We start from the raw sequence: 27,389 nt of genomic DNA, 5'->3' as shown, positions 1-27,389 counted from the left end.
CCCTCTCTGCATGGGAGAACGGGCCAGTTTGTCTTTAACTCGTGTTAGGGTGTGATGTCATGAGACACAATGGAGACATTTTGCATCTACTTCCACTGAGAGCTCCTCCTGGGAATCCAGAGCTAGCTCATTCCTGCAACATCTGCCCCCTCCCTCCATTTCAGGTCTGCCATGAAGTCCTCTCCTTCAGCCACTGGGATTTACCCAGCTGTTCTGCTCGGGCCCCACCATCCAACAGTGAAAGGGTACAAGATTCCCAGGGGCAGCTCAAGTATCAGCAATGCACTGCGGCATCACTCAGGCTCTGCTAATGGCCATTTTTCATGTGATGTAGCTGGAATGGTTTGTAACTTAGCCTAGATGTACTGGATTAACGGCTATCTCCTCCACCCTTACACAGAGCTTCTGTTTCATGGGAAGAGCTCAAACGACTGCTGAAAAAATAAATCATTAACACCTGTCTAATTGCCCCCCTCTTTTGTCCAGAGGGTGGTTAGTAAAGTTCAAATTGGTTCAGTTGGACTGTGTTTACAAAGACTCCTAGCATAAGGAGGTACACTTCCTGACAGGCTCAACCAGCTTTCTTGCAAATTCAAAAGCCCCTTTCTTTGGTCCTGGGAATTAGGATTGCCACATCAAATACAGGATGCCTAGTTCAGTTTTAATTTCAGATAAACAACAAATAATTTTTTGAGTGTGTGTCCCAAATATTGCATGAGACGTATTTAATTGTATTGGTTTCCCATGGCTACTGTTAACAAATTATCACAAACTGAGTGGCTTAAAATAAGAGATATTTATTCACTCGTAGGTCTGGAGGCCAGAAGTCCAAACTCAGTGTCACTGGGCTGAAAGCAAGGTGTTGGCAGGGCCATGCTCCCTCCAGAAGCTCTAGGAGGAAATCTTTGCTTTCTTCTTGTAGCTTCTGGCGGCTACAGGCAAACATATCACTCTCATCTCCGCCTCCATCATTACATCATCTTCTCTCCCATGTTTTTCATCTCTCTCTGTCTGGCTCTTATAAGACACATGTGATTGCATTTAGGACCCAGATAATACAGGAATCTCATTTCAAGATCCTTAATTTAATCATATCTGCAAAGATCCTTTTCCCAAATAAGGTCATATTCTCAGGTTCTGGAGACTACGATCTGATATCTCAGGGTGGGGGGGGGCATTATGTAGCCTACTACACTTAAAAAAAAATTATTGTTTATCTGAAATCCAAATTTAACTAGGCATCCTGTGTCTTTTTTTTTTTTTTTTTTTGTGGTACGTGGGCCTCTCACTCTTGTGGCCTCTCCTGTTGCGGAGCACAGGCTCCGGACGCGCAGGCTCAGCGGCCATGGCTCATGGGCCCAGCCGCTCCACGGCATGTGGGATCCTCCCGGACCGGGGCACGAACCCATGTCCCCTGCATCGGCAGGCGGACTCTCAACTACTGCGCCACCAGGGAAGCCCTCTGTGTCTTAATTTGCTAATTCTGACAGCTCTACCTGGGCCTGAGCCACTCCTGAAATGGCTGGGATTCAAATGGTTTGCCTGAAAAGAATCTAAAAAAAGAGTGGATATATGCATATGTATAACTGATTCACTTTGCTGAACATCTGCAACTAACACACTGTAAATCAACTCTACTTCAATAAATCAAAAAAAAAACCATTTTCTTTGTCCCTGTCGGGGCGGTGGAGGGGAGGGAAGCAGTGTACAGCAAAGTGATTCAGTTATGCAGACACATATATATCTATTCTTTTTCAGATCCTTTTCCATTATAGGTTATTACAAGATATTGAGTAGAGTTCCCTGTACTGTACAGTAGGTCCTTGTTGGTTACCTATTTTATACATAGCAGTGTGTATATGTCAATCCCAATCTCCCAATTTATCCCTCCCCCTCCTAACTCTGTATCCAGGTCTGTGTGCAAAGGGGCCCACACCCCTCAGCTCCTGCCCGGAACCACGCAGCTAACCAGGTCTGTGCCCAGCGCCAGGTACCACCAGGCACTCCAACTTTCTGTTTGCGGTGTTTTAAAGAATTTTCTTGAAGAAACACTTACTACTCACCCTGAAGGCAGTTTATAGACTGAAATGATCCCTGTGCCCGCCCCCGCCAAAAAACACAAAAAACAAAAAACCCAACAGATCAGAAACTAGGGCAGGATCTCACAGGTGGTATCTTGGCTTTATAGCCGGTGGTTTTTTTGTTTTTAATTTGGGGGAGAAAGTAGGAGGCAAGAACAGGACTGAGACCAGACTCTTGTTTTAGTTAGATGGAAGGGTGGCTATGGGAAGTGTATTTCAACACCATCAAAGTGCCTGGTGAGGTCGCGGCTTTAAGTAGCGTAGTATGTGCAACCTCAACCTCATGGCTGTCTGTCCCTCTCTTCCCTGATCCCCGTCACTTTTCCTGGTCCTAGAGCATGAACTGCGGTGGTGTAGACCTGCGAGATATAAAGCGGACTGCTGAGTAAGGAGGACGGGGCAGTACCCAGGGGGATTAGTGCTGCAGCTTTGGCCCCAACCCCTCCCTCCCTCCCTCCCCTCCCACTGTAACCCGTTTTCCCTAACGGCCGGGGACTTGCTTCGGCCGCCCAGGGAAACCACTCACGTTGAATTAAATTTCTCCCTGCAGACACTGCCTGGGAACCTGAATGTCATCTTCCCTGAGTCTACACCCCAGGGCTCCTCTGGGGGCCACATTTTCCAGGCTTTTGGTCCCATGTACCCCTCCACGGAAGTGTGGCAGGTGTGAACATTTTTCATGCTGGCAGAAAAATGAGCTTCACTATTTGGTAAGTGTAGACGTGCCCACGACACTAAATCTGGTTCTGCCGTCACCGGTGACATGAAGCAGCAGCCCAGTTTAGAGGCTAGCTTTCAGTTTAAAATATTTTCCCCGGGCTCGTGTTACATATGACCCGATCACCGAGGCCGGAGGGCACGGCTTCTCCGGTTATTAGCACTAAAGACATGTCCGCTGGCAGGAAGGGTGGAACCATGGTGGGGCTCTGAGGGCATGGAGGCAGCAAGGCAAGGTCCCGGACTGAGGCACCATCTGGCTCCCTCCCCAGCTGTGAAATCTCTGAAACTCAGTCTGCTCCTCTGGAAAATGAAGATGATAAGCCCTGCCCCGTAGGGGAGTGAGGGTTAAATGCAGCAATGTTTTTAGGAAAATAAAAGCAACCTGTTACTACCATTATTATCAGCATCTTCATACAGCAAAACTAATATGGACTAACAGTTAAGTTGGTCTGAAGTAAGGCAAAGCAACAATTATAGAATATATTAAAGGAAATGTGACTTTTGTTATTTTAAGTATATAGAACAATTGAACCATGTACTAGGAGGTGGAGAATGCGCTTTACTTAAAAGGGTAAAACTCATTTGACATCAGCCTGTTTGATTTATTAGTATCCAGCTTCATGATTCAAGAGTAATTATTCTGAGCTATGTATGTGCTCAGCTCTGTGACTGGGCAAGCTCTGTGACCCAGGGGAGCAGGAAAGCCACACAAGACACAAGCCTTGCCCTCGGAGAACATACAACCTCTTGCACACACAGAAAGGCATGAGGTAAAACCATTAAGCGTTAACCTCTGCAGTGCTGATGACTGCTGAGAGATGAATCGTGTAGATCTATGGATCTTGTTGAGTGCAGTAGCTGGAGAAGGCTTTCAGAGGAGATAGAGATTAGGGAAGGTCGGGAGAGGGGAAGGAGGAGGGGACATTCTCAGAAAAGGCACCATGGATGAGCTGGGGCAGAAAGAGCATGATGTTTATGAAGAAGCCAAGAGGCAGGCTGGCCAGCGGTGGGACCGGACCCGTAGGACTAGACAGGGAGGCCAGGCCGAGGCATGCGGACTTGGGCAGGCAGCGAGAGGTGGGACGTGACTCAGCAAGGGACAGAAAAGGCAATCTTGGACTCATGCTTGGATGGGGCAGGGCAGAGGACAGGGCTACTCTGGGAAGAAGAGTTTGGCAATGGTCTGCAAAATGGACTGGATGTCAATTTCGGAACCGAACTTGGGAACAATCCATTATTGTTTCCACAATGATCCAAGGGTGAGGTGATTAAGACCTACATTCCTTAGTGCTGGTGAGGAAGCACTGGAAAGGGAGGGGCAGGTCCAGGTGACATCTGGGAGGAAGGAAACGATGGTTAAGTCTGTTCCAGGAAAAGAGGGGGGGCCGGGGAGAAGGTGTAAGACTCCAAGGTTTGCCACATGGGGACTTGAGGATGGCGGGTTCCAGTGACCAAAGCGGACAGGACCATGGTGGAACAAGGACAGTTTTGGGGAGAGCAGGGTAAACAAAGGTTGATGATGTGGGGACACCAGGTACCCAGGACTGATGCTCAAGGCCAGCCACACAGTAGAACAGCCGGGCTGTTGTCAGGGTGGGGTGACACACAGACCGTGAAATACTTCCCACTGTCCCCTTGCATGAGAAACCCTGAATTCCCAGGGCAAAGGCAAAAAGACTGCAGCCCAGCCCCAGCTCAATTCAAGTTCCAAGTGCAAGCGTTCAATTAATAAGCCTTCACTATGCCTCTTGCTGCCAAACAGCCATCAGAATATTATACCATCAAAGTCAACTCCAGACCTTAATCGCTCTTGACCTAAACGATCCCCTGCACGAGCTAAACACAGTGGCAGGAAGAGGCTGCCCCTGGGCATAATTAGAATATGAGATTCTGCACCAAGTCCCTGCTTGATTAGGAGGAATCTGAAACCCCCTGAGAAAACAGAAAGGCTCCCAGGAAATTAGTTCCCTCTGAAGGCCACAGCATAAGCCAAGGAAGTCCCACTGGCAGGATGGGCTATCATCTGAGGTCATACTAAAGGAACCCCACCCACTGTCCTGCACCTGGCTATCGGCTTCCCCTCCAAAGAGGGGGCAGATAAGACCAGTACAGGCTGGACTGCGGCCATCTGTCTATCCATCCAGGGCTCAGGCCCAGCTGACTGGGTGCGCACTCCTGGGAAGCAGTGTGCACCGTCTGGCTGGCGCTAAAGGAGAGAGGTAGCAGCAGCGGCTATACTATTCCAGGCTCAGCCCAAGAGAGACTTCAGATCAGGTGCATGACTGTGGCTCCCAGGAGGCATCCCCCACACCTGTGGCACTTGTTTTCTGAAAAGCCCAAAGGAATTCTCCTAGATTGTTTCATTTCCGTTCTGTGATTACCCAGTGAGAAGAAAGACCACATTATTGTCCATTTTGGGAAGGAAGATCGAATAATCCCCATTTTACAGATGGAACAATGATGGTTCAGGAAATCTTTTTTTTGGGGCCAAACCTCACGGCTTGTGGGATCTTAGTTCTCCAACCAGGGATTGAACCTGGGTCCTTGGCAGTGAAAGCTCGGAGTCCTAACCACTGGTCCGCAAGGGAATTCCAGGAAATCTTAATTATTGCCGCAACTGGTAGGTAAACAGGAAGATTGCAGTTAAATTCAGGGCTGGGTAAGCCCAAGCAGTGAGTGATAACAGAGGCCCCACAAAATAAGAGGATGGCTAACTTCTGGAATTCAGTCTTGCTGGCAAGATTTATTGTTCAGATCAGGAGATGTTTTAAAAAGATTTTCACTTGGCCCAGATTGTCAACTTATAACATGAATCCTGTCTGTTAAAAAAGTTTTTTTCCTGCATTTGCCATGAGACATCAAACATTGGTTCATAATTATTCATAGCACGTTAGTGACACTGAAAGGGATTTATTTCAATGTATTCAGTCTGTATTAATACTCTGCAGGGAACAGAGTGCAGCCATCACTCACTGCACTGCTAAGAAAGGAGGGACTTCAGAACTAAAAGGGGAAGAAATGCACCCAGTGGAGAGACACCCAGGAGGCATGTTATCCCCACAAGACTAACCCTGGGGAAAAGATTAAACAGGTTTAAAGAAGGTTCAGGTGAGTCTCTGAATGATCAGTCCTTTATTCAAGCAGGTTTAGGGATGTTCTGCAAAATCCTTCGTTTCTAAGCCAGCCTCGTGGCGACAGCAGAGGCAGAAGTTGAACGGCTGTGCCATGGAGTGGGGACAGTGTAGAATTTCCCTGTTCTTAGGAAAAAGACAAGGCAGAAAATGGACGGCAGAAGAGTTAGCGACTCTTCCGAACAGCTATTCCCGGTGATTCTTGGCAAGTGGCAACTTTGAAAGGGACAGGTTTCATATGAATCAAACCATTATTACCAAGTAATACCAATAACCAAACGAATATTATCTTGCCCCAAAGTAGCAGGTTACATACTACTATTTTATTTGTATGTAGAACTTTTGCTTGGCTTATCAACATACGTTGACTTAAATTCTGATGCATTACCAGTACCAAAGTTGAAAGTTGTTCCAGTTTTCAGCAAACCCAATATAAAAAGCCTAGACATAAAATAAATAAGGTAGTGAATATTCATATTTAAATATTAAACCAAAGAGACTCTGTAAATTGTAACCTTCTTTTGGGCACTTAAGCCTTTATTTTTTAATTTTTAAAATTTTCATGAGCTCCAATTTGTCTATGTTTTCTTTTGTTGCCTGTGCCTTTGGTATCATATTTAAGAAATCACTGTCAAATGTAATGATTTGAAGCTTTTATCCTGTATTTTCTTCTAAGAGTTTTACAGTGTTGTTTTTTTTTTTTTTTTTGGTTGTGCCACATGGCATGCAGAACTTCCCTGAACAGGGATCAAACGCGTGCCCCCTACACTGGAAGTGCGGAGTCTCAACCACTGGACCACTAGGGGAGTCCTTAAGCCTTTAGATTATTAATTATCCAATAAGCCTCTTTTTGAGATCATGGGAGAGGGAATGAGGTAAGACAGTGGTTTGGTATCACTGTCCAATCAAGAACAACTGAAAATAAGCACTTCTGAAATGATCTGTAAATCAATGGCAGAACTGGATTTGATCCAGGACAATTCTGTTGACACATAATTTAGAATTCTGGTTCTACTTCTGGAGGAAGGGCTGTCCTTTATCCTGGGTGAGGGGCACAGTTCTAGGATTCCATGAATTGGTCCTTTCTGCCACTTCCTTCTTGGCGTTAGGCTGTGGATCACATCACAGGCGATTATGGACCCAGGGGTCTTCTAATATCCTTAATGTCCTGAAGAGAAGGACACAAGGATGAAAGCGTCTCCTGAGGTTTTTTTTGTAGAACTACAAGCTTAGGTCCCAAGACAACATCACCCAGCCTTCCCGGGAAACCAGAAAACTGGGCGATAGGCTGCAAGGAAAACCAGCAGCTGGGACCAGAGATAATTGATGTCCCTCTTCTCTTTGATGTCTGATTTAGCAGTGAAGCAGACAGGACCAAAGGGAGGCCCATGAATGAAACATCATTATCAATGGCTTCAGATTTAACTCTAACTTGCTGATTTAAAAACGGCTTTTTAATTGTTGGATCTTGATCTAAAACTCCTTCACTAAGGGGAGTTAACATGGTAAAGAGAATTTAAATTTATGTTGAGTTTTATGGGGAGAATTTTGCAATGCCCCCTTTAGTTGGGATTCTATGTGAATGAATTCCAAGTGCCATGCTAGTCCTGGAAGACAGGCAAGAGATGCGGGGAAGATGATACCCATCATTTACTGAACACAAAAGTCTCCACCGCAGGCCCTCTCCTGCCTGACACCACGTAAGAAGCAGAAATGAAGGAGTGTAAATATTCAAGGCTGGGTCCACAAGGCCTGATGTCCACAGCCAGGGCCTCCTCCTACCACCGCCAACCTTCTAGGTCCATCATGTTTGTTACAATAGTCACACAACTTAAATACAGTGCAAGCTGATGACATTCAAGTGTTAAATGTAAGATGAATTCTGAAAATCATTCACTGACTCTAAGAAAATCAAGTTGAATACTTGGAGAGACTTCATAAAGGTGAGTACATTTTCAACCGTCAAATAGCATGTTAAAGACTGTGAAAAAAATAGTAAAACTCTAGAGAGACTCTGCATTCAGATTATACAGTGTAAGCCCTTGTTCCAACCAGCTGGAAGTCCTAGATAACGCATTATGGGTGTTGCTTAGGCCAAAGAGACAAGGAATTCCAACCAGCTGACCCAAACACCAAAAGCAGGCCTGGGCCCTACAGCAGAAGATGGAGGAATAAATGCACAACTATCTGGTTAATTTAAATGTTTAAAATATATATGTATCATTTTTTTATGATCTTTTAAAAAAGATTTTATTTATTTTTTGTTGCATTGGGTCTTAGTTGCAGCAGGCGGGCTTCTCTCCAGTTGTGGAGCACGGGCTCCAGCATGTGGGCTCTGTAGTTGTGGCGCGTGGGCTCAGTTGCCCCGCGGCATGAGGGATCTCAGTTCCCCAACCAGGGTTCGAACCTGTGTCCCCTGCATTGGAAGGTGGATTCTTAACCGCTGGACCACCAGGGAAGTCCCTTTGATTTTCTCATTTAATGACTTTTTTAAAGAAACATGTATTATGACTCTCAGTATTCACTCCATGGATAAGAAAGCTTCTTAAACCAGAGTTATTAATTCAGATATAACAATGGCTATCGAATGCTTGGCGTTCCCTGGATTCAGAGCACGTTGAGTTTGCTTTATTTAACATTTCTTCTTCTTGACTCTCAGTTGCCACCATGAAGCCTACTTCTGAGTTTACCAAGTTCAGCACTGCTTCATTATTTCATTTGTAGAATCTCTCCTCCATTGTCTTCCATTAGTTCTGTTACTTTCTCAATCTCATCAGTGCTCACTTTTTATTCAATCAGTACACTAGTAAGATCTCGGAACCGACCTGCTAAGCCAGGTCACCAGTCCCAGGCTGGTGGGAGGGAGGGTGGTTCAGCTCAGGCTGGTGTGGACACTACACAGGCTATTCCTGGCGTGCAGCAGATTTCAGGAAGGAAGAGGGCAGAAGCAGGGACAACAAATGACAAGTCACTCTGCTTGCCTGTGACAAGAGTTCTGTTGTGTGCAGTTAAACGTGGGTGTGTGTGATTTTCCAGGGCTCCACTACCACCCAGACAACAGCGCCCGCTTCCAGGAAGAACTGCCTACTTCTATCTTGATCCCTACTCAGCGTAACAATGTATCTGTTCCAACTAACTCCATCACCAAGGTCAGTAGTTTGCACATTCATCCAATCACAAGGGTCTGCTCACAGGCTGCTGCCCACGAAGCCATTTAATGAGCAATTATTATGTGCTGAGCCCTGGGCTAAGCACTACCTCATTTAAACCCCACAGCAACTGTGAGATGGGTACCCCAAGTTACAAACAATAAAAAAAACTCTCCAAGAGGCTAAACAACACAGCTTAGGCCCCACAATGAGTAGGGGAACTGGGATTTGCACCCAGGAGTTCTGATCCGAGGCCCCACCCTTAACCATTAGGCCAAACCTACTGTGTCTACATGCAGGACACTGCCCTGCACTGGGGAACCCGTCCAGGGAAAAGCAGCATCTGCTCTCCAGGCATTCACAAACTTTCCTTGAACAGCTGAGGCACAAAATGCATTTCTTGGGGGTTAATTCTTAGCCTTCCTGATCGAGGCAAGCACAGAAATATCGAGAAAGAAAACACAATTTCAGATAATCCACCTGGAGGTCATCCAAGCTGGCATTTTGTGGAAGCCGATTCCTACACCTACAGAATGTTTCCTAATCAAAGAATCCCCAAAGCTCAAAAACCACCCTGAGCTGGCCTCAAGCTCCCTCCCCACACTCGGGGCCTTTTGTGCAAGACAGAAACCTGGCAGAGATGGCAGGAGCATGGCACCTGAGGCAGGGAAAGAGGTCTTGGACAGCAACCCCTTTGGCAAGGGAACAGAAGTGAGTCCGGTGTGTGTGGTGTGTGTCCGATCGCCCACACAGGCGCTTGTGGGAAGCGGCAGAATCGTAGCTGGGTGGAGTGGCAGTGAGTCCTGTGGGTGGAGGATTCCAGGCTGTCCCTCTACACCACAGTATAATGGAATATTTACTGCAGAGCCCGGGCCCCAGGAAGTGAGAAAAGCTCCCAGGCCCACCTTTGCCAAGGGAGACTGAGATTCTGGCTTGAGGTCCTTCCTATGCCCGCCCAACTGCTCTCACACCCACAGGCTCCGAACTGGGTCCCAGTGGCAGTTACCAAAGCTTCAGCCTCTGAGGTGCAAAACCTAAGATGGAGATCTAATGTCCCTAAAACTTCAGTGATTTGATCTTGAATCTATGTCATGATCCCCCGATCTTGATTTCCAGACTTCTTTAAGACAGTCAGACCTGGCTGCTCCTTTGTGTGACAGAGCAGTCCTGAAATCCTGGATTTGGGGGAAGAGGTTTAAGGTCCCCAGGATATCTTCCCTGTTTTATAAACAGAGGCACAGAGGTTGAGTAAAATCTCTTGTTCCATGTGTCAAGGCCGAAATTCTGAGCTTTAGGCTGTGCTCCAATTACAGACTCTTACAAAAGTTCACATGCACGTCAGTGGTTTTGGAATTAGTATATTCCACTGGGTCAATGTTACAGATCGCGCTTTGGTTCCCGCTAGCCCACAAAGGCCTATTAAGCCCACATGTAGCTGAGAAGGGGCAGGGGCTCCTGTCAGACACCCAGCTCCACCACTCACTGGCTGTGTGACCTTTAGTGAGTTACTAAACCTCTCTGTACTTCAGTTTCCCCATATGTAATACGGAGATAATACAAACTGCTACTTAAAGGGGTTGTTGTGAGGATCGAATGAGATAATCTCTGGGGAACACTTAGAACAGTGCCTCCAAGAAGATACTCAATGAATGTAAGATGCCACTAAGATGATGGTGCCAGGGTAACAATGTTTCTATAGCAGGGCTTCTCAACCCTGACACTTGTGACATTTGGGGCCAGATCATTTAGGCACCCTGGGCCTTGTAGGATGTTTAGCAGCATCCCTGGCCTCTTTCCACTAGATGCCTGTAGCACCCCTGCCCAGTTGTGAAAACAAAACAAAAAAATGTCTCTAGACATTAAAGTGGCCCCAGGGCTTGAGAACCACTGTTTTACAGGAAACCAGCTGAGAGTCCCAGCTGGAACATCGGATTCCTCTCCCTGCTGTAGCCCAGATGGTGAGGCTGGGGTTTTCCCTTCCTCTCACCTGCTGAGGTGGCCCTCCCATGCCAGCTCCAAGTCACTAGTGGAAGCATCTAGACTGGCAAGTTAGGAATGGTAGGGCAGGTGGGTGCTTCTGGGGATGTGGAGGGGGTTGGGGGGTCCTCTATGTGGGCTGATGAAAAGTGGGAGGAAGAAGGAGGAGCAGAGGCAAAGGGGGTTTCCCACCTCCATCCCTCTGACCTCCTGCAGGAACAGCACCTGCAGGGCTAAAGGTCGCAGGGCAGGGTCCTCCTCCCCCTGGGGGTGGAGTGTGGTCTCTCCCCTTTCCACTCTGCTGGCCAATGAGGGTGAGGTGAGCAGTGGGGACCAGGCTGTGGGGCCATAAGCAGCAGGAAGGGAGAAGGCAGGGAAGCAGTGGGAGAGGGACGGGCATGGAGGTGCACCAAGGGGTACAGGCAGCTTTTGGGTGTCATTTTGACACAGAGCAGGGGACAAACTGGACTGGATTTGTCCCCAAAACTTCTTGATGCCATGACCTTGAATAAAGCCCTCCTCCCATTCTGCTTTCTTTTCGCCACCTTTTTTAACCTGCATTTTCCCGTTTTATCTATTTATTTGTTAAATGAGCAGGGCCCAAAGACCTATTGTATGTCTAGCACTGTTCTAAGCCCTTAAGGGTGCTTTTATTTATGAGTGATTCTTGATTTCAAGGTGAGAGGAAGGAAGGTACTAATTAACTAAATAGAAGGCACTATCTAATTGAAAACTAACATATGTTCATGTACACAGCTGTGGAGCCACCCAAATCATATACATACATTTATACACATAAATGCCGAGGGAAGGTAGAATAAAACAATTTCTTAAAATTTTCAACCAATGGGCTTCATGAATTGATGTTAAAAGGGCAGAAGGAAAACTCAGCCTAAACAAAGGGCACCCCAATCCTACCACATCTCCAGGCTGCCACAGCTCTCAAAGGGCATGTGGGTCAAAGGGCATGTTCAATAGAAAGGACACTTTCCCAACTGGAATAAATCTGACCCTTCTTGAATCAAACTGATTGTAAGTTTTCTTCTTGTAATTTGTGGGAATAACCCTTTTCTTTTGTTCCTGTTGGGGGATCTGTGCCTGATATTAGAAACCGCTCAAAGATGGGCGTGTGCAGAGGAGGTCGGACAGACACAGACTGTCATTCACCCAAAACCAGCATAACCAACAAACACCTCCCCCAAATTGTCCAACGTTGAACGCCAAGAGTCAAGCTAGGTTACCGCAGTAAACACAAGCTGTTACAGAAGCAAATGTTGGTCAAGAAATTGATTAGCTTCAAGAGCCACTCTGAAGCGGGCTCTGGGAGAAGCATGTTATTAATTTATTTAGGGGAAGGTCTGGAGATGGAGGAATGGATAAGCAATTCTTATGTGGTAAACATAAACAGCATCATAAAACACAAAAAATACCTTAATTAATTATGGCAGGAAAGGCATTCATTTCTCTTTCTGTCGTAGGATCGGTCAGTTGGAGGGACGGGGATCAGATAAAACTCAAAGCTGTCCTGTTGAGCCTGAGCGCGCGGTGGCCCAGAGGAGCAGGCTGGCATTCGCTGTCCCACGTCCCACCATCCATCCCAACCCGGACCAGCCGGAGACTCGCGCATGGAGTTATGGGTCCGGACCGCCTGACGCCAAGCGGGATCTCCCGGGACTTAAAACAGCCCCCACCTGCTGGAGATTCGGTGACAGGAGTCGATGGGAAACCCAGGGAACCCAGGCGCGGCGGCTGGCCCCAGCTTCAGCGTCGGAGCGTAGGCGCAAATGGGGCATCTCTCGCGTTCCCGGGTAGGAAGCCGTGTGATTAAAGCGCGCCCAGAGCCAGGGATGGAATTTCCCGATACGTGTACGAAGGACCGTCCCCAGGTCCCCGGGATTCCTCCGTTAACAGCCCCCCAACCCCGGCCTTGCCGACCAGAGAGCCCTTACCAAACCGCCAACACATTTCCAAAGCGTAAAATCGCGGATGCCGTACTGCGCTTTGTTCCCGGCACTGAGCTAAACGCGCTTGCCCTAGCTCCTTTTCCCCCAACCGACAGGAGATGACCTCTCTGCCCCCGGTCCATCCCGAGCAGCGGCGGCCGCGGGCTCCCCGTTCCCAGGGCCGCTCTAAGACCCTCGCTCTCTCTGGTACCAGAATCTCCTGTCCAGCTCTATTGTGGGGAGGGGCGGGGAAGATGCTCGAATTGATCCTTGAACCTCTCCAACCCACCCGTGCCGAGCCCAGCTCTGCAGGGAGGCTCTGATCCTGAAACCAAGAGAAGGTTCGTCTTGGCCCCGGGCAGCCTCTCGACCCCCCGCCGAGTCATTCCCAAATATTCAGATCAACCTGCGTGGCTCGAGAGGACGATTTGGCCCCTAAAATGCTCATCCCTCTCAGAACTGCGCCCCCGCACCAGTTTCCAGCGATAGAATTAACCAGAAAGCCAGCCAGGCTCCGGCTAATGGAAGGAGGGCGAGGCTCGGATTTGTTCGCCGGGGTCCGTACCCGCCTCTCTATCCCTCCCTCCCCACCCCCGCCTCCTGGTTTCAAGGCGGCGGCGAACTCGGGATCTTAAGTGAAAATCCCGCACGGTTCTAAAATAATATTCGGCTATAATAATAAAAACACATGAGAGATGCCTATCTGGGTGGCTGCGGCCGCCGGAGTCCAATTAGGAACAGGCACGGGTTCAGGGTTGGGGGTGCGTCCCTCCAGCGTCCTCCAGGAGCCAGAAGGGGCGGCCCTGCTTGTCCCAGGGTTCTCCATCTCTGCTGGGAAGGGGCGGGGCACGCCCCAAGGGCCCGGGGAGCGTGTGGTCTCCATGACAACCTCCCCTCGGCGCCCCCCATCCCATCCTCCCGATAAAAATGGGTGTGGTCCGCAGCACCCGAGGAAACCTCACGGCCCCTCCTCACAACCTCCTGCCTGCCGAAGCAACAGGGCTTGAAGCGAAGCGGGGCCCCGCCTGCGAGCTCCCACCGGGAGTCACTGGTGCTGCTTGGTGGGCAGCCTGGTGGGGCACGGCCCCCGGGACGTTCCGGGTGTGGGGAGGGGCATCGATCCTTCGCGGCGACCCGCAAGGCGCGCGGAGACCTCGAACCCCACCCCTTCAGCCCCGCGGATGCTTTCTGGCGCGTGGCCCGGCTCTGGGAGGGGGCTGCGCGGGGTGACGCCCTTTCCATGCGTGCCCCGAGGCTAACTCGAGTTCCTCGACCCCGGCGAGCTCTGAGGGCTAACAAAGGGCTCGGAAATGAGGGGCAAAAAGCGGGAGGAAGGGTGGGAACCTTGGTTAAACACCCTCGTAGAATAAAAGCCAAAAACCAGTGCTGGCAACGCAGATCACGTAAGCCCTACAAACAAAGCATCGGGCCCCCGAGGAAGATTCCGGGTGAACGACCCCGGTGCTCAAGACCGCAGCAGCAAAATGCCAAGACTTCAGCGCTAATTGCGCTCCCCCCTTTAATGACAGTCCCCGCCCTGTCCTCCTAAGCCCAGCCACCCGGCTTGGCATGGTACCGTAAAGACGTGACACACCGCAAAAAGATGGCACCTCGCGTTCGGAGGGAAAAAAAGCAGGGGTGGAAGTGGGAGGAGGCAAAGCCTTCCCTCCCCCTCCTCGCCCACCCGGGTCCACACCCACTGCCGCAGTGAGGGGCGAGCACTGCGCGCCAGGCCCTCGCCTCCGGCAGGGAGCGCACAAGCCGGACGCCCGGCGCGGAGCGCAGAGAATGGGGCCCGCCCCGAAATGCACCTGCAGCCCTTGAGCGGGTTGGTGCCGGGCTGCGGCTGTGCGCGCCCTCGAGCCAGGATCGGCAGCTGCCGAATCCTTCCACATCGCAAGGCCAGGTGACCCCTGCCTTTTCGAGCCTCCACCTTGGGATCCGCGCACTGTCTTCTCTCGGGCACGGCGCTGCTTGCGTCTCGGTGCCAGGAGCGCGCAGGGGGAAGGGCGACTAAAGTGACAGCGCCGGGACCCCTCCCCATTTCTCCGATTCCACTCCCAGCCCTCAAATGTCCCCAGCGGGTTTCTGAAGGAGGAAATCGAGGAGAGGGTGGGCCACCGCCTTAAACCAAGGGCAGCGAAAGCCCCACTGGAATCGCTGCCGGGGAGGGGCTGGCAGGCAGTCATCTTTTCTAGAACCCGATCAATACCTTCCTTAGAGCTGATGGCAAACCGAGGCAGAGAAATTGGATTACAGGTTCGGTTTCGGGGGTCGTCACCGGACTCCCCTCCACCCCCCGACACACACACAGTCATACGCCCATTGCGGCAAAAGGCGGTGTTCGAGAGTGCATAGCAGCCCCCTCCCCCAGATCACCGCCATCCGCGCCCCACCCTGTGGGTACAACATCTGACGGGTCCGCGAGAAGCGGGTCGTGTAGACAACCCCGGCCTCAGGACACACACACACGAGCGCGCGCGCGCGCGCGTGCATCCCTTGCATGGGTCCCTTTCCAAGTCGCCCCAATCCAGGCGCCGGAGCGCTGAGGGCGCAAGGAGGGGACGCCGCCTTTGCCCCGACCAATGCCCACCTCATGAAACCCATCTCTGAGGCGAGGGGAGGCGGCATGGGGTTGCAGGAGGGAGGACGGTGAGGCAAATTTCGGAGCCTCGCACTTACCTGATAGTCGACAGAGGGCGAGGACAGTAGAGGGAAGCAGAGGAGAAAGTGGCTGTGGTGTCGGTGGCAGAAGGTGGGCGGCGGCGGCGGCGGCGCTGCTGCTGGTGTCTGAGCTGGTGGGTGGTGGAGACTGCGAGCGCGCGCACGAGCGAAGAGGGCGCGCTCCCGAGACCGGCGGGCAGCGCAGGCGCGAGCAGCAGGAGCACGAGCCTCCCGAGGGGAGGGGCGGGCCGTAAGGCCTCCGCGGGCGTGTTCTCCTCCGGCCACCAGTAGGCGCGCGCGAGAGCTCCAAGGGTCGGCCCATCCTAGCCTCTTGGCTCTCTCCTCTCTGAGCTTCCCTTCCCGGGTCTCGCCTCCCTCCCACGACTTGGGCCACGGCGCTGACCGCAATGCGCATGCGCACTCTGGCCCTTCTCCTGCTAGGGGAGCCTTTGTCTTGTCTGAGGGGTCTCCTACCTTGGGAGGGAGGCTTGGATGCTCTCTGGGTCGAGAAGAGGCTGGGTGCTCCGCCCCCAGGTCCGCTGCCCCTTTTTTTCCCTGTCGTCCTGGGGTGATGTCCTGTCTGGGAAAGGTTCTGGGCGGGTTTCCACATGGCCAGCCCTCCAGTCCGTCCACCCTGGACCTCAAACCTCCCTCGGGCTTGCCCTCCTTATCGCTGGCACCCTGACCCTCCCCTGAATTTCCCGAAATGATTCCCCTTGTTGGAGATCAGTTCCCCGATCTGCTTCCTTTCAATCTGTCCACCTTTTTTGTTACCGATCAAGGTGAATTCTTTCCTTAGCAGATATGCTGAAAACAGGCTAACTCAATTGTAATACGGTAGTGCAAGGTTTTGGGGGGTTTTGGTTTTTTGTTTTAACAAGGAGCATTCGAATCTATTATTCATCTGTGACCCAAGAATAAAATCTCAAATTAGATGAAGATTCAAATGGCACTTATCACATTACAGAGCATTTTCACATATAGTTATTTTTACCTTGTTTGTGAAGCACTGTTAAACTGTAAACAGCTTGAGATCTGAATTTCTAAATGCTGCTGGAGATTCTCACCTGGATAACACGGCCTCAGACTGAAACTGACCAGGGGCTTTCATTCTCTCAGTCAGCCAACATCTAGGTTTTGTCCTTAGCTTTGTCTCCCCAACATCTAATTTAAGCCCTGGCAGTGGGAGGTTTTAAGTGTATAAGGGCTTGGAGACAGCCATCTTGTCCTAAGGTGGGAATTTGTCTTAAAGCTTTAATTTGCATAGCTCATATATTTTTTCAAAGCAGTATTGTATGTTACAGATTAATACAAAAAGCAGGTAATTAAAGATGCTTTATTCACAGGGGTTTAATTAATGTATTATTGGGAGCACTGAGTGGATGATGGAGATGGGGGCCAATTTCTTAAGCTCTGAGTCTCTAGAATTGACCTTTTGTTGTTCCAACTGCCACCATCCTAAAGACCCTTATCTTGGTTCTCGATATGTAGTGACCTTACTGGTGTCCCTTCTCTGTTTCTTTCTATATCAGCTCATCCTGCCTAAAGGCTTCTAATTTCTCCCTAAGTGAAATTAAACTCCTTAGCCTTAAACTTCTCTTCATCTGCACCTCCCCCCCCCCCCCAGCCTATCATCTGAGCCTCTGTCCTTTCCAGTTTTCTCTCTCATCTACTCTATGGCCAACTGAGCTTGTTTGACTGGAACTCTTGCTCTACTCTGGGGTTTTCCTTTGCCTGCAAAGTCCTTGCTCTTTCTTCACCAATATCCTACCTAACTTTCGAAACCTAGCTCAAATTTTACCAAAACCTCCCCTAATCATTCCAACTGGAAGGCATATTTACAACCAGGCAGAGTATTTGGACAGCCTGAAGTGTATTTGTTCCGCCTAATAGTCTGCTAGGCAAGGTGCTTTGATGAGTCACCTACAGTCCTCTCTCAAAGCCAACGTAGGGGAGTATCAATATAATACAGCTAGATTAGAAAGTGAGTATTAACATTACAGACAAATGCTTTACTATGCAAAAGGAACCATATCCAGATTCCCCTAAACGTCAGTTCCCCTGATGCGTTTGAAATGTAAGTTGATTTACAGGCAAATTTGTAAACACCTCAATTATATAAAAGGAGGCAGATCCATGCCTTAGTTTCTCTGGACTTGCCTCTTGCTAATTATCGCTTAGGCCCAAATTTTCCTTTCTGTCTTTATGTTTCCTGAATGCCTCTTACCCACCTCTCCTTCCCTCCATTATCCTGCTGAGAACATTGCCCCTTGTCTAGGTTTTCTGGATTCCAGCAAGAAGCAGGACGAACTGCAGACAAGGGTTTCAGTTACACATGACTCAGCAGTGTAGCTCTATTGTCAAAAAAGCGAAGGTCATCCTGGGGCCCAGAATTAGGGACAAGGCATAACAGATCCATGAGATCAGCCTCTCCTTATATTTGGCTTTGCCCAGACACTCTGGATCTGCCTGCCTAGGGGAGTGTCAGGTAATTTGGGGAGTTTTCAAAGGGGAGCCCCAAATACAGAACTTGAAATCAAGTTAAATATTAACTTTCACTTAAACTGTACCATCACTGGCAAAATCCCACTCTATGGAAGATGTAGTCAGAATTCTAAAAGTGGGATGTAATGTACAACATGATGACTAAATCCTAAAAGTTCTCATTACAAGGAAAAAAATTTTTTGTAACTATATGAGGTGATGGATGTTAACTGAACTTATTGTTGTAGCTATTTCACAATATATATCTGTCAAGCCATTATGCTGTACACCTTAAACTTATACAGTGCTGTATGTCAATTATATCTTAATAAAACTGAAAAAAGTAAGAATTCTAAAAGTTACCAAAATATTGAGACCTGAGTCGCATCTCATGAGCTATAGTCTGGCGTTTGTATTTTATTTTTTACAAGCTGTTCTTTTTTTTTAAAGCATTTTTAAAAACTTTATTTTATTTATTTATTTGTGGCTGAATTGGGTCTTCATTGCTGCGCACAGACTTCGGCGAGCAGGGCTTCTCTTGTTGCGGAGCGCAGTCTCTAGGTGCATGGGCTCAGTAGTTGTGGCTCCCGGGCTTAGTTGCTCCACAGCATATGGGATCTTCCCGGACCAGGGCTCAAACCCATGTCCCCTGCATTGGCAGGTGGATTCTTAACCACGACACCACCAGGGAAGCCCACAAGCTGTTCTTTATTCAGAGTAAATATCATTATCATTTCTTTTTCTAAGTAATACCAAGTTCTAAGTACTATTACTGACTGTTATTAGTGTCCTGATTTTTTTTTAATCAGAGAAGGAGGTTGTTTATCCTTTCAACAAACTGTATGGGGCGAAAACAATGATAACCAAGACTGTAAGTTGCTCTCAGTATAGTGATTTGCACTTATTGATTAATAAGTGATTTATTTATGAATTGATATTGATCTTCACATTCAGGTTTAGCTAATCTTGAAGGGATGCATATGATCCCACTATATGACATCCTGGAAAAGGCAAAATTATAGAGACAGTAAAAAGGTCAGTAGTTGTTCAGGGGTTAAGGGGGAAGAGGTGGGGTGAAAAGGGATTTTTAGGGCAAAATTATTCTGTATGATGCTCTAATGGTAGATACACGTTGTCATATTGTTATACGTTTGTCAAAACTCAGAATGCACAGCAGCAAGAGTAAACTCTAAACTGTGGACTTTGGGTGCTAATGATGTGTCAGTGTAGGTTCATGGATTGTAACAAAATTACCACTCTGATGCAGGATGTGGATCCTGGGTGAGGCTGTGCCTGGGAGCGGGCAAGAGGTGTGTGGAAGCTGTATCTGTATTTTCTACTCAGTTTTGCTTGAGCCTAAAACTACTCTAAAAATAAAGTCCACCTTTTACAAATTCAAACAAAATTGGGGAAATGCAAAAAAACCCTCTGGCGTTAGGTACCACCCAGGCAGTTCGTGGCATGCATTCTTTAAAAATAAAATTCTAAGCATTGTAGTGATACTTTTTTGGTCAAGGAAAATCCCCATGCAGTCAGTGGGACAGCTACGAGATGAGACTGAGGGAACTGTGTTGTATAACTTTACTTTTTTCCTATATAAGAGACTACCTATACTTTTAAATATTAAATAAAACCTCTCAGTCCCATGTCTAGCATTTCAAATAAATAATTGCCCCAGAGGGTCCCTGGGATTTAGCAGCTTAAGGAACTTATTTATCACTGTTCTGGAAAATTCTGAAGCACCGACTACCGAGACTGTTCTTGTAACACGTTGTTGGGCAAAGCCTGCTGCGTTTCTGTCAGCAAGTGGCAGCTCAAGACCCATGATTTCTTGACGCTCCTGCACAGGCGAATACGGACAGTGTGGATGTTAACAGCTGACAGAACAGAGAGCCCTCTGGGGCTCTGAGGCACTTTGCTTTGCTCCAGTCGGAAATGAGTCTGCTAGTTCAGTAGTCTGGCTTCCCTAGCATCAGGCCATGAGCTGTAAGTCACCCTCTGACAGGCTGTCCTTCTAGAATGACGCAGGATGGTCTGTTTTAAACACTGTTTCAGTGTAAGATAGCTTTCCATGAGTCCCAGACCTTTAGTCTTCTTTCAAAAATTGAAATCTAGTTGACGTACAATATTATGTTAGTTTCAGGTGTACCACATGGTGATTTGACATTTGCATATGTTATGAAATGATCACCATGATAAAAGTCTTATAACCCTCTGTCCCCATACAGAGTCATGACAATACTATAGACCATATTCCTTATGCTGTATATTACATCCTCATGGCTTATTTACTTTATAACTGGAGGTTTGTACCTCTTAATCCCCTTCACCTATTTCGCCAACCTCACTCCCCTCCCCTATGACAATCACCCACGTTTTCTCCGTATCTGAATCTGTTTTTGGTTTATGTTTGTTTTGTTTTTGAGATTCCACATACAACTGAGATCATACAGTATTTGTCTTTCTCTGTCTGACTTATTTCATTCAGCTTAATGCCCTCTAGATTCATGTATGTTGTTGCATATAGCAAGATTTTCTTTAAACTTTTATGGATGAGTAATATTCCTATATATATATATTACATCTTCTTTATCCATTCATCTATCAATGGACACTTAGGTTGCTTCCATATCTTGGCTATTGTAAATAATGCTGCAGTGAACATTGGTGTGCATATATCTTTTCAAATTAGCGTTTTTGTTTTCTTCTGGTAAATATGCAGAAGTGAAATTGCCAAATCATATGGCAGTTCTATTTTTAATTTTTCAAGGAACCTCCATACTGTTTTGCATAGTGGCTGCCCCCATTTACCTCCCCACCAACAGTGCACAGATGTCCCCAGATCTTTAGTCTTAAATTCATAGATACCTCTAAACTCACTTGGATTCTAGGAGAAATCAAAATATTTTACTCAATACAGTGGTCATTGGCAGTACCGAGAATTTAGGGGTTCATATTTACGTTTTTGCAATACAGATAATCCTCATTGTTCACGACTCCATATCTGTGAATTTGCCCACTCCCTAAATGTATTTGTACCCCCCCAAATCAATACTTGTGGCACTTTTGTGGTCATTTGTGGATATGTGCAGGGGGCAAAAAATGTGATTGGTCCAACTTCCCATGTTCCCAGCTGAGGTCTAGCAAGGCCTTGCTCTCTTCTGCTTTCAGCTCTCACCCTGTAAGCAAGTGTCCTTTCCTCCATCTATTTAGTGCCATGCTTTGCCATGCTTTCTGTAGTTTTGTGGGTTTTGCTGGTGATTTCGCTTTTATTTTTTATTGTTTAAAAATCTATCCTTTATTTTATTTATTTACTTGGCCACACCACATGGCTTGCAGGATCTTAGTTCCCTGACCAGAGACCGAACCCACGCCCTCGGCAGTGAAAGCGTGGGGTCCTAACCACTGGACCGCCAGGGAATTCCCTGATTTTGCTGTTTAAGATGGCTCTAATGTTTCTAAGCACAAGAAGGCTGTGATGTGCCTCATGGAGAAAATATGTGCGTTAGGGAAGCATCACGTGGGCAGGGGTTACGGGGCTGTTGGCTGTGAGCTCAGCGTTAATAAACCAACACCATATATTCAGTAAGGTGGTTTGAAACAGCCACACACTGCCTTGGCTTGGCAAATGCAGCCTGTGTCCTTGCTGAGCACTACCATCCAATCACATTATATTCTTCACAGGTCATTGAATCACCAAACTCTCTCTTGCTTTCAAACCTTTCATAAGCCTAGATCATTCTCTCATCTCTGCCTGAACAGCTCCTATTTGTCCTTTAAGACTTAGCTCCGACACCCCCTCCTCTTGTCCTTTAAGACTTAGCTCCGATACCCCCTCCTCAGAAGGCCTCCCCTGACACCTGCCTTTTAGGGCCGGGTGTTACCCCGGGAGGCCCACTTACCACACTGGGAGGCGGGTGATCGCTTGTGTACCTGTCTATCCCATCTGGGTGTGACGCCCTGGAAGGCCTGAACTGTATTTTATTCACCTTACTGCATAACACAGTACTGGACACACAGTAGGTGCTTCATAAACAGCTGATGAGAGGCCTGTAGACTGGATGGATAAAAGAACTGGGTGAAACATTTCTGAGAAACAGGTGCAGGCTGTGGGATACAGCAGAGCCTGAGAGCTCAGCTTATTGGCAATCCAGAGAAGTATTGATGTGGCTAGAAAAAAGCAGAACAGGTACAAACCTAAGACAAATAAAAGATATGCATAAACCCTCTTTAGGGAACCTGGAGTGGGCCATTCAGCTCGTCTCTCCCAGCTTCCAAAAAGTCCTGAATCATTGTTTAGATGGAACAGCCTTTTATTAAATACCTCTCACCCCCATTCAACTTCACTGTAAAGCTTGATTGGATTCTGAGATGGACCAGGAGGAAATGTGGATGGCAAGGAGCAAGGGGGCATCTCTTTCTTCTCTCCTCTCGCCCCTGTCTTTTCTTTTTTTTTTTTTTTTTGCTGTATGCGGACCTCTCACTGTTGTGGCCTCTCCCATTGCGGAGCACAGGCTCCGGACGCGCAGGCTCAGCGGCCATGGCTCACGGGCCCAGCCGTTCCGCGGCATGTTAGATCTTCCCGGACCGGGCACGAACCCGCGTCCCCTGCATCGGCAGGCGGACTCTCAACCACTGCGCCACCAGGGAAGCCCTCGCCCCTGTCTTTTGATTACAGCTGAGCAAGAGTCAAGAGGCCAGTAAAAGACCAGCAAATCTAATAATCCTGTGATTGTGATTTTTTAAAGCTCACAGGCAGATTCAAGCTGAATTGAAATTGTTCAATTTCTCTTGCCATGAGCAAGGAAACAGCTGAGTCACACACACATGCGCGCGCGCACACACACACACACACACACACACACACACACAGTTCCCTCCCATTCTTGGTACATTGCTCTTTTCTCTGTGTACTCTGCATGCTATTTATCTCAACTTCTCCAAAAACCGTTCAGCAGCCCCTGCCTCCTCTTCTTATTCCTTGGATCGCAGATGACTTTTTAGAGTCAGCGCTGGAACTGCCTTCTGGTGGTTTCAGGACCTCCGCTGCCTCTCCCCTCTCCTCCTATTTGCCCAGCCACCCCACTGGCTGTCAGCCCTCCACGTTCTTTGGTCCCTTTATCAGCCCCCTCCTGTCACATGAACTGTGTCACTGTGCAGCTCACCGTGCAGCTGAAATCCTCACTCCACTGTTTCTTTGGGGAGAGGGTGAGGCTATGACTGGAAAAGTATTAGAATGAGAAACTCCAGCACCCCAGCCCTAGAGCCTTAGAAAGCTCTGAATAGACTTTAGAAAGCGTCCTGTTCGAGCCTCTCATCTTACAGATAGGGAAGCAAAGAGGGAAGCCCTGAGTGATTAATGGCAGAGCTGGGTTTAAAATCAGGCCCTCCATTTTCCGGTCCAGGGTTTGTTCCTCTGCAGCGCACCTGGAATGGTACTCTCTGCAAACCTGAAAATTTTATTAAAACGGTCTCTACTGGGGGAGATTTTGCCTCCAGGGACATTTGACACCGTCTGGAGACATTTTTGGTTGCCCTCACTGCTGGGAAGGAGTGCTAACAAGTGTTTGGAGAGTCAAGGCCACTTGTAAGCACTTATCAGAAGTGGGATCTGGTCACCACCCCATGCGGGGCCCAGCTGCAGCCCATCTAATGGATGCTTCCATGTGGCTTCAGCGATGGGAACCACAACCTCCCAGCTAATCCAACATGCAGGGGCCGAACTCAAGGCAGACTTTTGCTTGTTTTGGTTTGGGGATTTATTTTTGTTTTGTGTTTTCAGAATGTGAATTTTGCATTACTCTAACACAGGGCTTCTCAACCATGGCAACCGTGGGACAATCAACTTGTCCCATGATCCTCGGTGGGCTCAGGAGTGAGGTGTGAGACCCGGACTCAGATTTATGTGCCTGGAAGAACTCTAGACAACAAGTTTTGTGGTGGCGCCTGTCCTGTGCATTGTAGGATATGTAGCAGCATCCCTGGCCTCTACCCGGTAGATATCAGTAGCACCTCTATGACTTTTTTCCTCTGTGGAAGAGCACGTCAATTTTTTTTTTAAATTGAAATATAAGAGGGAGGAGATATGGGGACATATGTATATGTATAGCTGATTCACTTTGTTATAAAGCAGAAACCAATACACCATTGTAAAGCAATGGTACTCCAATAAAGATGTTAAAAAAAGAAATATAACTCATGTACCATAAAATTAGGTGAACATTTTCTATGACTTTTGTTGTCTTTATTCCTTAGTTCCACCCAGGCCTTGCTCATAATTGGTACTTAAATGTTTGACCAGTTGATTCGGCACTGGGCTCTCCTTAGAGAGGCTTTTCCCTGGACACGGTATGGAGGTGGGGTTCTTGCGAGTGATGTGTGTATATGTGGAGGTCTGGCGAGCACACAGGGCAATGGACTTAACTGATGTGCAGGGTCACGTGACTAGTTCAGACCAATGAGTTGTGATGTGTGTCACTTCCAGGCTGGAGCATTTGATTGCTTGTGTGAGTCCCTCCGGAGTCCTCTCCGTCCACTGAGGTGAGCGGAAGCACAGGTAAGATGGAGCCTCTTTCAGGTAGGGCCCCTGAGTGATTACCATAAACCGCAAGCTCCCTCCTGATCCTCATGGGACATGTAGCATGAGAGGAAAGTAAACTTCTGTCAAACCATTGAGATTCGGGTATCCTTTGTTATTGCACCATAATCTAGCTTATTCTGACGGTTACAAGGGCATACACAGAAATCAACCCATATTCAAAGAAACCATCCCATCCAAACCAGCCAGTGGAGTCCATTCAAATGCCAAGATAATCTGGGGTTAAAAAAAAAAGTTCATGAAGTTAATTAACAAACATTTTATTGAGTTACAAACACCAGCAAGCTAAAAAAAGAAACGGCTTGTTTGTGTTATATTTCAGTTGTTTACAAATTCAAGAGGGTGAAACAGAGCATGAGCGCAGTGTGTGCCCTTTTTCTTTCTCTGTGTGATGTGGGGGACCGGCTGTTACAAAGTCACAGAGGGGCTCTTGTGTCCAACAACAGCATCTCGGGGCCCATGTGCTTTGCATATTCATCCACAATAACTACTTTCTTCTTGCAAGTTCAGGCCAGTGACTTTGGGTTTGGGGTGTGGAATGAAAATTATGAACAGGCTAGAGAAGAAAAATTGTACCAAACATGATAACAATAGGGGTGCATGTCTCTTTAAGGAAGACAAATGTGAATATTCAAACTAGATAAACCAGAAAGAGTGACCAATGACTAAAGCAACTCTTTTACAAAGAAGTCTTCTGTCCTAATTCCCTTGGTGCCCTGAAGTGTTTGCTTCTAGATCCCGAGATTCCAGAGGTGGAGGTAAATGGCAAAGAAATGTGAAGCTAAGATTCATTACCATTTGATAAAAAAGATAAAACATTTTGTAGATAAATGCACAAAAGAGAAAAATTCAATTTAATATTCATGTAGTTAAAAAAAAAACCAATGGCTTAAACTTTAAGCCTTAAAAAAAAAAAAAAAAAAGGCATACCTGTCCAGGATAAGTTTTCATTACTACATTTTTTCTTAAATAGTTTGCAAACATCACATGGAAACCCTGAGTGTTGATTAATTATTAGGATTCCTTATTGCCAATGCTACTAACTAGCAGGTATTATTGGGTAAAACGCTTGACTTCTCTGTACCTGTTGCCTCATTTGTAAAATGAGTGGGTTGGAATAAAAGACCCTCCAGGGGCCTCTCAGCTCTAAAAAAATTCTGACTTTTTGAAAAGTAGCACCCTGGAGAAAAACGTGGGCCCATCCTTTGTATATAAATGATACATTTTCTGAGAAAATTGACATTCCAAATCTGACATTTTAAAATAGAAAATAACTTTCTTCCAGATAGGGCTGGTTTCCTAAAAAAGTCAGAGTTGTCAGCATCCAAGGTTTTTGGTGCCCTGAGGAGGGGCCGCTGGAGTCAGGAGCCAGTGCGCTCTGGGCACCTGCTGTCAACTGCAGCATCTGGGTGGAGAAGGTAAAGCAAGAACAGCTGGAGACGCCAGCCAGGTTTCCCAAGGTCTTCCTGCTGCTAAGGAACCAGACCTCATACCTACCAAGGCCAGCCCATGGGCTGAACATGGGGCAATGTGGACACCCCCTGTTCTCTCTGCTTAAAACTTGTTCCCTTCTTCTAGGGCATGGATGTCCTCTTCTTTAGGAGAAATGCCCCTTTTGTGTATGGGAACCATGTGGTTCTTTTTCTTTTTGGGGTACACGGGCCTCTCACTGTTGTGGCCTCTCCCGTTGCGGAGCACAGGTTCCAGACGCGCAGGCTCAGCGGCCATGGCTCACGGGCCCAGCCGCTCCGCGGCATGTGGGATCTTCCCAGACCGGGGCATGAACCCATGTCCCCTGCATCGGCAGGCGGACTCTCAACCACTGCGCCACCAGGGAAGCCCTAGCACTTGTTTTTATTAAGGCAATTTTGAAAGAGCATATTTATGTTCACAGCAAAATTGAGGGGAAGGTACAGAGATTTCTTATATACTCCCTGCTCCCCCCGAAATACACAGCCTTTCCCATTATCAGCACCCCCACCAGAGTGGTACGTTTGTTACAGTTGATGAACATGCAGTGACACGTTATAAACACCCAGAGTCCATAGTTTACATTATGGTTGTATATTCTAAGGCAGGCGGTCCCCAACCTTTTTGGCACCAGGGACAAATGGAAGGCAATTTTTCCACGGACGGGGGTGGGGGATGGTTCAGGCGGTGATGCGAGCGATGGCGAGCGGAAGGTGAAGCTTCACTCACTCGCGCGCTCACCTCCGGCTGTGCAGCCCGGGTTCCTAACAGGCCTTGGGCTGGTACCGGAAGGTTGGGGACCCCTGTTCTACGGGTTCCGACAAATGTATAAAGATGTGTATCCGTCATTATGGTACCATACAGAGTACTTTTCACTGCTTTAAAAATCCTCTATGCTCTACCTGTTCATCCTTCCCCTACAGCCCTTAGCAACCACTGATTTTGTAGTGTTTCCTTAATTTTTCCTTTTTCAGAATGTCATATAGTTGGAATCATGCAGTAGGTTTTCTGATCCACTCTGACAATCTCTGTCTTTCAGCTGGTGCATTTAGACCATTGATGTGTAAGGTGATTGTTGATATAAGAGTTGGATTAATATTTGTTATGTTTGCTACTATTTTCTGTTTGGGGAACCATGTGGTTCTGATCGGAGGCCCCTATGATGGTGTCCA

The 27,389-nt window shown here is 47.7% G+C and overlaps 1 protein-coding gene across 8 annotated transcripts in view; it reads right to left on the bottom strand.

Annotated features, from left to right (window-relative positions):
• MAPT (microtubule associated protein tau) overlaps nucleotides 1-15,794 on the bottom strand; it is a 102,235-nt gene extending 86,441 nt beyond the window's left edge. For all 8 annotated transcript variants that reach the window (XM_032615019.1, XM_032615020.1, XM_032615021.1 and 5 more), the window contains exon 1: nucleotides 15,684-15,794. The gene's annotated coding sequence lies outside the window, so the exon portion shown is untranslated. The remainder of the gene's footprint in view (nucleotides 1-15,683) is intronic.
• Nucleotides 15,795-27,389: the final 11,595 nt, after the last annotated feature.

This window comes from Phocoena sinus, chromosome 20 (genome assembly GCF_008692025.1).
Source record: "Phocoena sinus isolate mPhoSin1 chromosome 20, mPhoSin1.pri, whole genome shotgun sequence".
Lineage (NCBI taxonomy): Eukaryota > Metazoa > Chordata > Mammalia > Artiodactyla > Phocoenidae > Phocoena > Phocoena sinus.
This window is presented reverse-complemented; position numbering and strand designations above follow the sequence as displayed.